Source organism: Electrophorus electricus, unplaced genomic scaffold (assembly GCF_041902795.1).
Source record: "Electrophorus electricus isolate QZ-2024a unplaced genomic scaffold, ASM4190279v1 Scaffold27, whole genome shotgun sequence".
NCBI classification, from domain to species: Eukaryota; Metazoa; Chordata; class Actinopteri; order Gymnotiformes; family Gymnotidae; genus Electrophorus; species Electrophorus electricus.
The window spans coordinates 4,186,935-4,200,593 of NW_027658550.1; the positions used below are offsets into that span (position 1 = coordinate 4,186,935).

The 13,659-nt window shown below is 39.7% G+C and overlaps 1 pseudogene; it reads left to right on the forward strand.

The window, feature by feature from the left end:
• Window positions 1-4,451: 4,451 nt before the first annotated feature.
• LOC145655543 (cytochrome P450 2K1-like) lies at window positions 4,452-12,729 on the forward strand (annotated as a pseudogene).
• The last annotated feature ends 930 nt before the right edge of the window (window positions 12,730-13,659 follow it).

Here is a 13,659-nt window from a genome sequence, read left to right on the forward strand (position 1 = left end):
GTATCGGTAGGTATGTATCTATCTATTTGTCTATGGGTATGTATAGTTATGTATGTATTTGTCTATCCATCTACAGGTATGTATCAGAAAGTATGTATCTATGTATTTATCTATCTCCACGTATGTATTGGTAGGTATGTACCTATCTATCTCTCTCTATAGTTATGTATTGTTATGTATGTATATGTCTATCCATCTGCAGGTATGTATCTATGTTTTTATCTATCTGCAGGTATGTATTGATAGGTATGTATCTATCTATCGCTCTTTAGGTATGTATAGTTGTTTATGTATCTGTCTATCCATCTATAGGTACGTATCGGTAGGTATGTGTCTATCTATCTATCTATAGGTATGTATATTTATGTATGTATCTGTCCATCCATCTGCAGGTATGTATCGGTAGGTTTGTGTCTATCTGTCTCTCTGTAGGTATATATATTTATGTATCTATCCATAGTCCATGCCACAGGGATCTAGAGCCACTCTGCTGGAACTGTGACTCTAGTTTCCTCCCATAGCGCTGATTCAGCTCTCTCACCGCCCTGTGCTTTCCGTATGCCACAGACTTGTACTTGTTCATGTTCCTGATGAGCCCCACGTTGTAGGCAGTAGTGTGAGAGTTCAGAGGCTTGCAGATGGTTTTTTTCTCACCCTGGTTGGGAAATGTCTTTATGGTGGCTCTTGGAATCATTTCGTCCACCAGTTTTCCAATAAACCCTCCTACTGCCTCCGTAAACTCGGTTAGGCACCATCAGCAGGTTTAGGGACCATCAGTAGGGTTAGGGACCCTCAACAGGGTTAGACACCATCAGTAGTGGGGTTTCTGTCCACAAAGTTTTTGCAGAATTGGAAAAAGCCCAAACACCCAAATATCACAAAAAGATTTTTACGCTAGGATGAGATGGAAAAGTCAGAATATTGCTAAAGTCAAAATGTGAAAAAGAGTTATGGAAAAAGGTTTTTTGAATAAACAATGATGTATCAAGCCAAAAAACTGAGCCATTTTGCTTGTTGAAATGCCAGCCCAAATCACGGTAGCCTATGTCATTTATACAGGGAGTGGGAGGTAAATCAGGAGTATGTAAAAATGATAGCTGAGTTGTAGAAGTATATTCATTTTTATCCCAGAGATGTTCTCAGTGAGCTCCACCTATATAAATCATCTCAATTTTTTGCAGCAAGGTGTGAAAATTGTCCATTGCCATCACTGATAAAGAAGAAAGAATCAAACCCCGGGTATTTAAATGAATCATTAACAGGAAATAAGGAGGGTAGTTGAATTGAACTGGCCATGTTGTTCAAAGATGTAAGAGCTGACCAGTTGGAAAAGTTGGACCAGTTAATCTCGTATCCTGAAAAGGACCTAAATGTGTCAAACAACTGCAGAAGGTGCACACTAACTCTCTAACTCTCCCCCTCTGTGATTTCTAGGTGTTTGCCATCAGCATGTACCTGAATGTCAACCTCAAAATTAAATTTATTTATTAATACAAATTTTTATTACTACTTCTTTTCCCACCAATTGCTTTACATCAGACACTGGACAAGTAATTTAAACCAATCATGATTAGACATTGAGGAGCTTAATTCAAGAAGTAGGCATCAATAGCATTCCATTCATAAACAAAATTATTAAAAAATTGAAATGTTATGAATACAATACAATAAGTACTACCTTGAATACTTGGTAGATTTCAAACAAAATTCTTAATTGCATCTATTCTCCCTATGATCAAACTTTATGGAACAATCCCATGTTTTTAATCAATAACAAACCCTTTGTATTTTGCACATGGAGGCAGAGAGGTATAATCAGCCGGGCACAGTTATTCTCTGGTATTTTCTTTGACGTCAGAAAAATACAACATACCAGATAACTGTCACTTTCAATTTGTACAAAGATGTTTTAAAGAAAACAGTCAATATCAGACACTTTTGTAACCATACTCCCCCTAGCCATATATATAACTACACTAAATTAAACCTCAGAAAATGTTAACACAAATACATAAACTCATAGCATCAAATAAATACAATATCTCACTCCTAGTTGAAAAATTGACCTCAGATATAAAAGAGGTGCTATCTCATCAGCTCTGACCCTACTGATGGTCCCTAACCCTGCTGTTACAGGCTTTGCTGAGCCTGCCCACCATTTAGTAGCGTTCCTGCTTGTTTTTAATTTTATTTTATTTTCATTTATTTTCTTTTGCTTCTATTTGAAGCTGCTTTGTTTTCTTTGTGTGTTTCATTAATAAATCGTCACTTAATGAGTACTGTTAATCGCGCCTTGTTCCTGATGATGTCACATTCAGCTTTTGTCCTTTCAGCGTCACTCTAGCATCTCCCACCATTCAGTGCAACCTGTTCCACATTCCAGGTCCATCAGCTCTGTGAATTTGCACCCATGTTTTGCCCCACAATCCCTTTACAACATCTTACTGCTGTTTGCACATTATACTGAGTCTACTGGATAAAGGCTGATATTAGTAAAAAATATTGTGATATTGTCGTTCCTAAATCCCCAGTCAGCTAGTTGTAAAACTGAACCTTCAAATATAAAATCCTGTAGAGGTCTGCATACAAACAATGACGTATGTGACATCACTAATGAAAATTGAAAAATAAAATCAATGTCCCCCTAAAGTGCAGCCAAAGAATACTGGCCAGGGCATTAAAAAAATAAAATAAATAAAATGACATTTTTAGACTACTTTCAAGTTATTCTAACAAAATGGGGCTACTTCACATTAATTATGTAGTAAATGGTGACTTGTCATTTCTATCGTAACACTACACCTGCTGACCTGCTGGTTGGTTGAATGCAAGGAGAGTGACTGAACACACACAAGCAGAAGAACCAGGAGGTGTAGGATGGAGAGACACATGGAGGATGTTGTAAGGAAAAATAGGACCCAAAGATGTAGTTTTTAAAGTTTATCACTCTTTTACCATCATCATATACAAACTTAGAAGACAGATACTGCTCATTTTGGAGAACAGATTAAGTGACTATTTTTGCAGTGTAGACGTCACAACGTGTGGTTCTAGTACTACCACTGTGAACTACTCTGACAGCTAATTACTAAATGTGTCTAGAAATGCACATTTCACACCAAAAAACTCTTAATAACTTTGTTTATGTCTAAATCATTGAATGATAAAGAAAATTAGTCAAATCCATGAAGTTCCCCTTTAACTTTAGGAGCATGCTCATAGCTAGCTATGAGGTCACTGAGGTCCACACCTTGGTCATTTTCAGAGCTAAAAATTAAATTTTACCGAGAAGAGTGCATTCTTAACTTGGTTTAGACCTGTTATTTAGTGCCAGCTATGTGTGCGAGAACACAGCAGCCCCTGATGGCATCAGCACCTCCACTGACAGAATTCTAATTGACATACATTGACAGCAACACTGCAACAGGTGGCTTGTGTGAACTGGCAGACAGCGTAGCATTTAGTAAGACCAAGCAATGATTCATTAGACCATTATCTACAAGAAACATTCAGAACAGTACCCTGTGTAATATGGAACAGTAACAGTATAATATGTGTACTCTGGCTATGAAGACAAGCCTATTTTTTGCATATTAGTAGGTTAGCTAATGTTTCATAAATTGTTACTGATTAAAAAACAGCTTATAAAAGGAAAGGGTTAAGGTAGTAAAATGACAAGAAGGCTACAAAATAATTGTTTTACAACAATGGCTAAGTAATGCCTCGCTGCAAATGTCTCCTTTTACATCTGCCTCATCTAGGAAATGATGCAATTGTTCATGATAGTCACAGATACGTGACTCACATGGTAGAAATATTTACAAAGTGGAAGTGATATTAATTAAACACTGGAATAGTTTTCATAATGTTCATTTTTCTACTTTTTACAATAATGTTTGCATGGAACGTAGGTGTGAGCTAACAGTAGCTAGTTTACGGAGAAGATAGCTAGCTAGTTGGTATATAGCATTTTTTACAACAGCTATTGTCACAAATATAGTGTTATGATCACCTCAATAAATTGGCAATCAAAAATGATAAGATTACTTGGGGCACCTGTAAGGTGCGGCGGCCCGAGTGCCGTAGGGCGAGGGGCAGGATGCACAGACTCTACCGACTGGGACGAACATTTATTAACAAACGACACAATGGCACGCTTATCACAAACAAGGAACATGAAATGGTTAAAGTTAAACAAACACGATACACAAGAATACATCTAACAAACACATTACATTCAGACATTACGCCAACAATAACCAACATCCTGCACACTTTAACACGCGTTTATATACATTAAGGTGCAGGTGTATATACGAGGTGCAGGTGTGGTTACAGACAAGACAGTCCTCCCACTGCACATGGCGGGTCGAACCACGTGAATCGCGGGAGGCGAGCGTTCCGTGACAGAACCCCCTCCCAAGGGGCGCGGATCCCGACGCATCCGTCCAATGAACGTCAACCTCCAGGTACCGTGTACACGTACACACAAACACAGCATGGCAGTGCCCGGCGCCCAGGCGGGCCAGGTGCCGCCAGCAAGAGAGACCTCGCGGGGAGAGAGAGAAAGGCAGCTTCCCTGCCTCTCTCGGGGCAGTCCGGTACACTCCACCACACGTTGCGCCTGTAAACACAAAAGGCGCAAACAGAAACACACAATAGCACCAACACACAAACACAAGGCGCTGTGACGTGGCGCCCGCCGTCCCCGCAGGCTCCTTGACGTGTCCGAGGCCTCAGCGGACACGCGGGGGTGCACGTCCGCCCCGGTTCCAGACATCCCTAAACGGTCCTCCTCTTTCCCGCCGCTCTAAGAGCGTCCCAGAGGCGGGTTGCCTCTGAGGCTTTGGGCAGACCTTTCCAGTTTCGCTGGCGAGTCAGCTGAGGAGAAGGGTCTTGGGAGATCCCGCTGGCTCCACGCAACCGCCCTCTTTCTGGTGGTTGTGGTGCCCCTCGGTCCTCCCTGGCCCGGGCTCAACCGCCTGAGGCCCCCCCCAAGAAATTCCTGGGGCTGTTCCCCTCTACCTCCGGAGAAGACGCAGACAACGGTCCTCTCCCCAATATCCTGGGATCCAGGCAGAGGTGCAGAGGATGTTCATGCACCCCCCGCTAGGAATTACTTTTTTTGTCGAGGGAGAGTGCGTGCTGTAGCGGTTGGTTATTCTGTAACGTGTGCTGTAACATAGTCAATGTTCACTGTATTAGTGTTCACCGTATGTGTTTAATGTTAATCGTTTCTTGTTTGTATCAGTCGTGAGTGATTCTTGTGAGTGCCGTTAGTGTTTCATGTTAAATGTGAATAAATGTTCGTCCCAGTCGGAGGAGTCTGTGCGTCCTGCCGCTCCCCCTACGGCACTCGGGCCACCGCACGTTACCGCACCACTCTGATTAGCAGGGAAAATTAATGAATTAATTATTATTTAAGGACTATGTTAAATCAGTCTTGACTCATAAAGTCACAAGTTCAACAATGTGATTATTACTTCTGAAACCCTAACTAAATAAATAAATATGGCAGTGTCTTTACTTAAAATTCAAAAAAATCCATCAACCCATTGTATAGAGTACATTGTATTAACAGAAAACTTTTTATCCATCCAATTTGTGTTTGCAGATGTCAAAACAATATGGATCCATATTCACTGTGTATTTTGGTCCAAAGAAAGTAGTTGTCCTGACAGGATATCAAACTGTCAAACAAGCACTGGTGAATCATGCAGAAGAATTTGGAGACAAGAGACATCAGTCCCATATTCTATGACTTCAGCCAAGGATTCAGAAAACCTTATTCAGCCAATTTAGATGATGGAATGTGTGTGTGAGTTGATCATGGTACTATTTAAATTTTAATTAGGTAAATTATTTGTTTTTCATTCATTATTTATTTACTTTTTTGTTTTGATTTTTTTCAGAATAGATGGTGACTAGACTTCAGAAGAGTCCTAATAAGGAGCCTCCTGCTATTGAATATATTAGCCCAGGGTAATCTGTAGATAAACTACACCCTGTATGTTAATAGTGACTATGTGGAAATGTTCAAGTAGTGGTGTGCTGCCAAGAACTAATACTAAGGACTAACTGTTTCACATCCTGTTTAAGAGCCTTATAGGAGGGTAGAAACTGTTCATCAGCACAGAATGAGGTAGACTTCAGGAAACTAACTAGGAAGTAACAGAGACAATGACAGCAACAGCAACACCAAATCTAAACACAACTGGCAAACCAAAATAACCGACAAACTGGAAAGCAAAACAGGGCTTAAATAACCAAGACTGATGAAGATCCAGATAAACATTACCAGACACGGGTGAACATAATTACAGCTGGGGATACAGGCTCGGGGGTGGAACAGAACGAAACCAAAACAAGAGCTTGACAAAACCGAGCCAAGTATACCAGGGACAGAAACCAAACCAAGCACGTAAATATGTCGCCGTGGGAACTGCGATGCCTGTGACACACAGTGAGCAGGCTGTGTGCTGGGTGGCTACTGTCTAGCTGCATCATTTTCATTTTCCCCAAGCCGCAGGACTGATGGCTATCCTGTAAGGCTGGAGGTTTGTGGCCTATGATGGATTCTGCAGTCCTCACTACTCTCTGGAGGACCTTCAGTCACTTGCAGTGCAGCTGCAGTACCAGACAGTGATGCAACCTGTGGGTTTGCTCTCTGTTTTAGATCTATAAAAGGTGGTGAAAATGTCAGGCGGCAGGCCAAACCTCCTGAACCTTCACAGAAAGAAGAGGTGCTGTTGGGCTGATCTCACCAGTGTGTTGGTGTGGTTGAACCAGGTGAGGTCATCTGTGAGGTGTATACCGAAAAACTCAACCGACTCTTTCCCCATGGGATACGTTGATGTATAGGCGAGAGTGACCACCCAAATGCAGCTTCCTGTAGTCCACAATCATCTCCTTCATTTTACTGACATTGAGCTGGAGCACTAACCTTGTCTCTGTAGGTTGACTTGTCTCCCCTTGTGATGAGGCCTAGGATGGTTGTGCTATCAGCAAACTTGAAGATGATGTTAGATGTGTGTTTGGCTACACAGTCATGTGTAAATGGGGAGTACAGGAGGGGGCTGAGCACACAACCCTGTGGAGCCCCTGTGTTTAGAGTCAGTGTTGAAGAGAAGCTGTTTTCTACTTTCCCCACCTTGGGTCTGCATATCAGGTAGTCCAGTATCCAATTGTGGACCAGGTACCTTGCGTGGGTTAACTGCCTTAAAGGATCTGACCTCCTCAGACACAAAGCTCTCCTGATCTACTGGGAGTTTTGCAGCAAGGGGGATGTTTTCCTCAAACCGAGCATAATGAACATTTAGCTTCTCTGCAAGTGAGGAGGTCAACCCCCCTATCACAGTACCAACTTCCTTTGTAGTCAGTGATCATGCAAAGTCTATTCCACATATGTCTGAGAATTCATTGATGTTAGTGCCAGCTGTGTCACAAAATATCCACCAGTCTGTGGTTTCAAAGCAGTCCTGAAGTGTGAAGGTGGCCTCTGCACTCCATTGATAGACTGATCAGAAAACCTTTTTTCCTGTTTGAGTTTTGTCTGTATGCAGGCAGGATAAGGATGGAGGTGTGATCAGATTTTCCAAAAGAAGGGCAGGGGAGGTGTTTATATCCTGAAGGAGAAGTCACCCAGAGTGACACCAACAAGGGAAACATTAATAAAACAAGATTCATGGTGAAAGAGCATGACTAAAGTGTAAGAGAAGAATTAGGAGAAAAGGGGAAACCGTTGTGAAACAGCCAGAGGGAAGCCAGGCCAGCAATGTTCTTCATAAAAGGCCATTTTCTGAAGACAATTATTATTTTATGTTATTTTCCTTATTAATCATGGTTATAATTTGGTTTTGCACTGGAATAGATCATAAGCAGTTTCCCAATGTGTGTTTCATCATGAATACCTGTTTTATATAAATATTGTAAAAACATGCAGTTGTCTCACAGTTAAGATGAAAAACCATTCTGCATTTTGTGTTTACATTTACATTTATGGCATTTCGCTGACATTTAGCTGTTTAACAACAAAGGTTTAATGATTTCTGTTTATGATCAAGGAATTCTGTTTTCTAATGGTGAGAACTGGAAAGAGATGAGGCGCTTTGCCCTTAGCACCCTGCAGGACTTTGGGCAGGGCAAGAGAGGGAGTGAAGAGAGAATCATAGAAGAGATGTGGAATTTGAGGGAAGTGGTGGAGAACTTTAAGGGTAAGAGACATAAGTATATATTTTCTATTTTACTCTTACCAGAAGTAACTATTTTTTGTAGTTGAGCCAAAAATGTAATTATCCAAATTATCCATAATGTAATTATCCATTTATCCAAAATGTAATATATGGGAACATTTAACATCCTGTTATTGGTTATTGAATAAATGCCTCAAATATCACCTCAGCCATTGTATATGGAAGCAGGTTTGAATACAGTGATCCTCGGTTCCAAAACATGGTAAACCGAAGCAATGAGAATATCAGGATCACTGGTTCAGCTTCTATACAGGTACCCTGCTATGTTTTTGAATAAGCAAGAGACACAAAGATAGGATGATGTATGGATAAATGTAGGAGGCACATAACAAAATGTTAATCTGTGTGTTTGTAGCTTTACAATATGTTCCCCTGGCTTCGGCTCTGGCTAAAGGACTGGAAAATTATCATGGCAAACTGTGAAAAAACTCTGAAGGATATAATGCAGCTTGTGCACAGCCTCCAGGAGACCCTGAACCCTCAGGAGTGCAGAGGCTTTATTGACTGTTTTCTAGCATGCAAACAAAACGTGGTATGTCCTTCTTGTGCTGTATACAGAAATGCTTAATGTGTCAAGTTTTATCTTGTACATAGTGCATATACAACCACTCATATTTTGGAGTATCCATATGACCTCTGTAGTGGTATGAACTCCTAATTTATAATTCTGCACTCATCAAATTTGTTATAGTTATAGTAAATTAATGGGGCACCATCGCATATGGAAATATTTTAATCAGTCTCAACTGGAAGTCGCAAGTTGTCTAACTCGTGATCATCCACCACAGGTTAGAAATGCCACCAGTGAAGCCACAAACTTGACAGCTAATGGAACGTTGAACTAATCAGCAATCGCATAGTGTATAATACATTGAAGAATAGAGGGAATAAAGAGAGAAACCAGATAAAACAAATGAGAATATTTGTTTAGAAAACAAAAGTAATCTACAGGACTAACTAGAAGACGACTCAATCTGACCTTTAATCAATAGGCAACTTAAGTTAATTTATATAGCACTTTTCATATACTGTGGCAATTCAAAGTGCTTCAGTAGCACTATCTGGCTGCCAAATGGTGAAACAGAAAACTCTCGTTTGCATCTCAGTGGGAGATTTTGAGTATGATCAACAATCGATAGGATGTTTAGCAACTAATCACCAATTCTAAAGGAATTAATGTATTGATTCATATAGGTAATATCATTTTTAAAAACAGACAGGATAAATGAGAATAAAGGTCATACAGGGATCCCTAATAACTGACAGCATTACCTAGAGAACTACTAGATGTGAAGTTTAATTGCTAGTACTACAGTAAGTGGAAGCAGTAGTGGAAAGACTAACAAAATTAACATGTTTTGCTTAATTGACTATACTTGCACAAGGAGCTCTATGAGTGTGGGAAGCCTGATTGTCACACTGTGTAAAGGAATTCCCTGTTCGCTATGTCACAAGAATGACAACATCAAAGTTGGCTTTCAAAAGGCCGTTATCACTTCTTATTATGGGGCATTTGGACAGTTCCAGCAGCCTGGAACATTGTCCATGTGTGCGTGATGCTCTGTGTGGGACAAAAACAAGCACACAAAAATCACACAATTCACAATACAGATAGGGGCAATATTCATGGGAGACAGGAATGTCTTTCCCTTGCTCCAAAGCAAGTTCAGTCATGAACTGTCAAACACCTGTTTCAAGCTTGGTATACACCTCTTTAACTGGTGTTTAAACATTGATAATAGCAGTATTTATACACATTGCGTTTACAATTGGCAGAGTGTCCTTGATTGACTCTCTTAATTCAGTGGAAAGTTAAATGTAACACTGTTCAGATTGCAGAAAATAAAATTAAAAATAACACAAATGTACGATGAATGTGAAGACCCACTGTGCTGCAAATGAAACGTGATGCAAATTCAAAAAACGCATGCAACTTCAGAAACCCTGCAAATAACAGCTACAACACGACGGACATGTTTCTGAGGACACGGAGAGGGAATGGACTCCTATGAGACCAGTGGTGACCGAGTAGCTAATGAAAAATATTTATATTTGTGATTACCATGGTTATATCGTTTGTTATGGATTATGTTGATACAGAATGAACAACTGATCTATTCATGCTCAGCAGTTTTGCATATTTAATTCTGCTAGGTTGTAATGCAGCTTTAAAGAACGCTGATGAAAAAAAAAATCCCATTTAACGCGACTATGTTTCTGGCTTAATACGTAGTTAGTTAGCTAGCTAGCTAGCTACCTTCAGAGTGTGTTACTAATTTACAGGATACACTATGTTTTTGTTCAGGTTTGATAGTTTAACTGGTCTGCTACAGTGACCATCTTGTCAATTGTCTTATTCTTACTAGTTAATCTCAAGTGTGTTGTTTTTACATACATACAAAATATGGTTTGAAATCAATAACGCTCTAAAAGTAGGTATATGGACAGAAACCTAGTTGTATTCGACAGAATCTCTTTAGGCTGAACTGGAGTTTAAAATAGTAACACACTCTGAATGCATCTAGCTAGTTATTAACTGGCAGGATCAGGTTTATATTTCTGTTAGTTGGGATTTTGTTTTATCAGTGTTCTTTAAGGCTGCATTCTTTACAACCAAACATGTGCAAGAATGCAAAGCACAAATAGGCCAATTGTTCATTCTGTACCACCAGTGACAAAACTTTGGAAATCACAAATATAAATTACTTTTCACTGGCTGTTTGGTTGAATAACCCCTTTTTGTGTCCCCCTGAAACAACACTTTCATTGTGTTGTGACTGGATTTGTAGCATTTCTGAAGTTGCATGTGTTTTTTGAATTTGCACTGCATTTCTGAAATGTAGCATATGTTGTCATTTTGAATAAAATGTTTTTGGAATTTGTCTAACATTCATGAATTTGCATTGCATTTCTGAAATGTAGCACATGTGTTTTGATGAATGTGTTTAATGTAGTTGCAGCATGTTGGGTCTTCCTGGCCACCATACAAATGAACATGGATGAAACAATGGCTTAAGTTGGCAAGCATAAATGGAACCTTATGATTTTAAGCTTCTTTATAGGTTTTAGCACAGCAAAACTGGTTCCTTAAAAATATAAATAAAATGGGACTTCTTAAGAAAACCTTTTCATGCTTGTTGAATTGGTTCACTGTTAGGCCAGCTGATTAGGCTTGGTATGGAAAAAGCCAGTGGTTTGATGGTTTTCAAACATCTCTCTATATGATCCCTGGTATTACTCAGTTGTACTCTGATGGAAGAAAGTGGTCTCTTATGTTGGCTGACTAATTGATCCCTTCTGATTATTGGTTAGGAGGCTGGAAAAAAGAACTCATTGTTCCATGCACAGAATCTCCTTCAAACTGTTTCCAACCTGTTTGCTGCTGGTACTGAGACAACCAGCACAACGCTCCACTGGGGCATTCTGCTTAATGGCCAAGTACCCCCACATACAAGGTAAGAATTCCAACTGCAATGTGAATATCCAGTGTCCAAGACATTTCTCCAATGAGGAAGACAAAGAGGTGCTTGATGGTGTTTGAGGGTTTACCATGGTTGCTTCTTGTATTTGTTTATATTGTAATATTGAAAGAGTTGATTGCTTTTGTCTTCTTAAAAACACGAGACAATATCTTCTGTTGTGCTCCAGATCAGGTACAACAGGAGATTGACAGGGTGGTTGGAGGCCGCCAGCCAGTGCTGGATGACCACAAGAACCTGCCTTACACAGATGCAGTCATCCATGAGACACAGAGACTGGCAGACATAGTACCCATGAGTCTCCCTCACACCACTACCTGTGATATTAACTTCCAAGGCTTCTTCATCAAGAAGGTCAGGCTGTTAGATTAACTGAGAAGAGTCTAAAAGCAATACAACAAAAGCATGCATAGGATAAAATTATTAAATGTACGTAGGAGACTGAGAGCTGAAACTGGCTGGTTTATAAATATAACAAAGACATGACAAAATGGCTGCGTAAATTTAAATTTTGCACTGTTGTCATACCAGAGAAAGCTGTCACTAGCTTCCTGCTTAAGCTAAAACTGTGATTCTTTGCAGGGAACCTGTGTATTTGCTCTTTTGACATCCGTGTTGAAGGATGAGAATGAGTGGGAGAGCCCTTACACTTTTAATCCAGGACACTTCCTCGATGAGTAGGGACACTTCATTAAGAGAGATGCCTTCATGCCCTTCTGTGGAGGTGCACTGAAATCATTTTCTGTCATTGATCTGGTGCTCCAGATTTCATGTTGTACTTTAAATGTCTGTCTGTGTGTCTGTTAAGGGCGTAGGGTGTGTCTGGGAGAGAGTCTGGCCAGGATGGAGCTGTTCCTCTTCTTCGCCACTCTTCTGCAGCACTTTCGTTTCACTCCTCCACCTGGCGTGTCTGAGGAACAGTTGGACCTCATGCCAGCTGTGGGCTTCACGTTGACCCCTCTCCCCATAAGCTCAGCGCAGTAAACTACTTGGCATAATCCATTCACTTTTAACATGTAAGGGTAGTATTTACATTCAAGGTTGGAATAATATTGGCAAAATACTATTTAAAAATTCACAGGCACTGGTGCAACCTGGATTTCAAAGTTCATCACACGTGACCAACACATTCACATGTAACTCACTTATCTGCCCCAACACTTGGCACCTAAAATTAAACCCTCATCATTCATATTGCTGAGTAACATTCAGTTTTATAATAAATGTATGATTTCTTATATGTGAATGAACCTTAATAATTTACAGTAAATATTAACAGTGCTTTTAGTTTTTCATGCCAAGTCAAGTTCATAGTCATCCCTCAGTATAATTCGTATATACATTATTACAAATGTTTCATCTGACAGTAGTGTGACACATATGAACAACATGGGAAGTCTGCCTCTGTTTTGCCATAATCTTCAAATAAAGTCTAATATTTCTACTGCACAAGGTATGATGCATTTCACTGTAAACACTCTCATCATCTGGAAACATTTGATAGAAATTGTTGCATCTTGTCCTCCCTAAGATGATCAAGTTTTTTGTTAGTGGATTGAAATAGTAGCAATGTATGTTTTAAATTTGTCAAAATACCTTTAACCAGGGCACCATGCTAAATGTAGGGAAATATGTTAATTATAATTGAAGTGTAATTACTTTAAAAAAAGCTTTATATTAATTCAGTCTCACTCAGGTTATGGTTAGTCAGAGTCCTAATCACGTATGCAGGGATTATAAAAATGAAAGTGAATCCTGCATTATATGGTAAATTAAATGTTAATAAACATATATAGTAAATAAACAGGGCTTGAGTATATGGAACCAACTAAAATGAAGCTATAGGTATAGTAATTGTTGTAGAAAAACCACAAATAACATTTGCAGATGCTTCTATCCAAAGCAACTTACAATTATGACTGAGTACA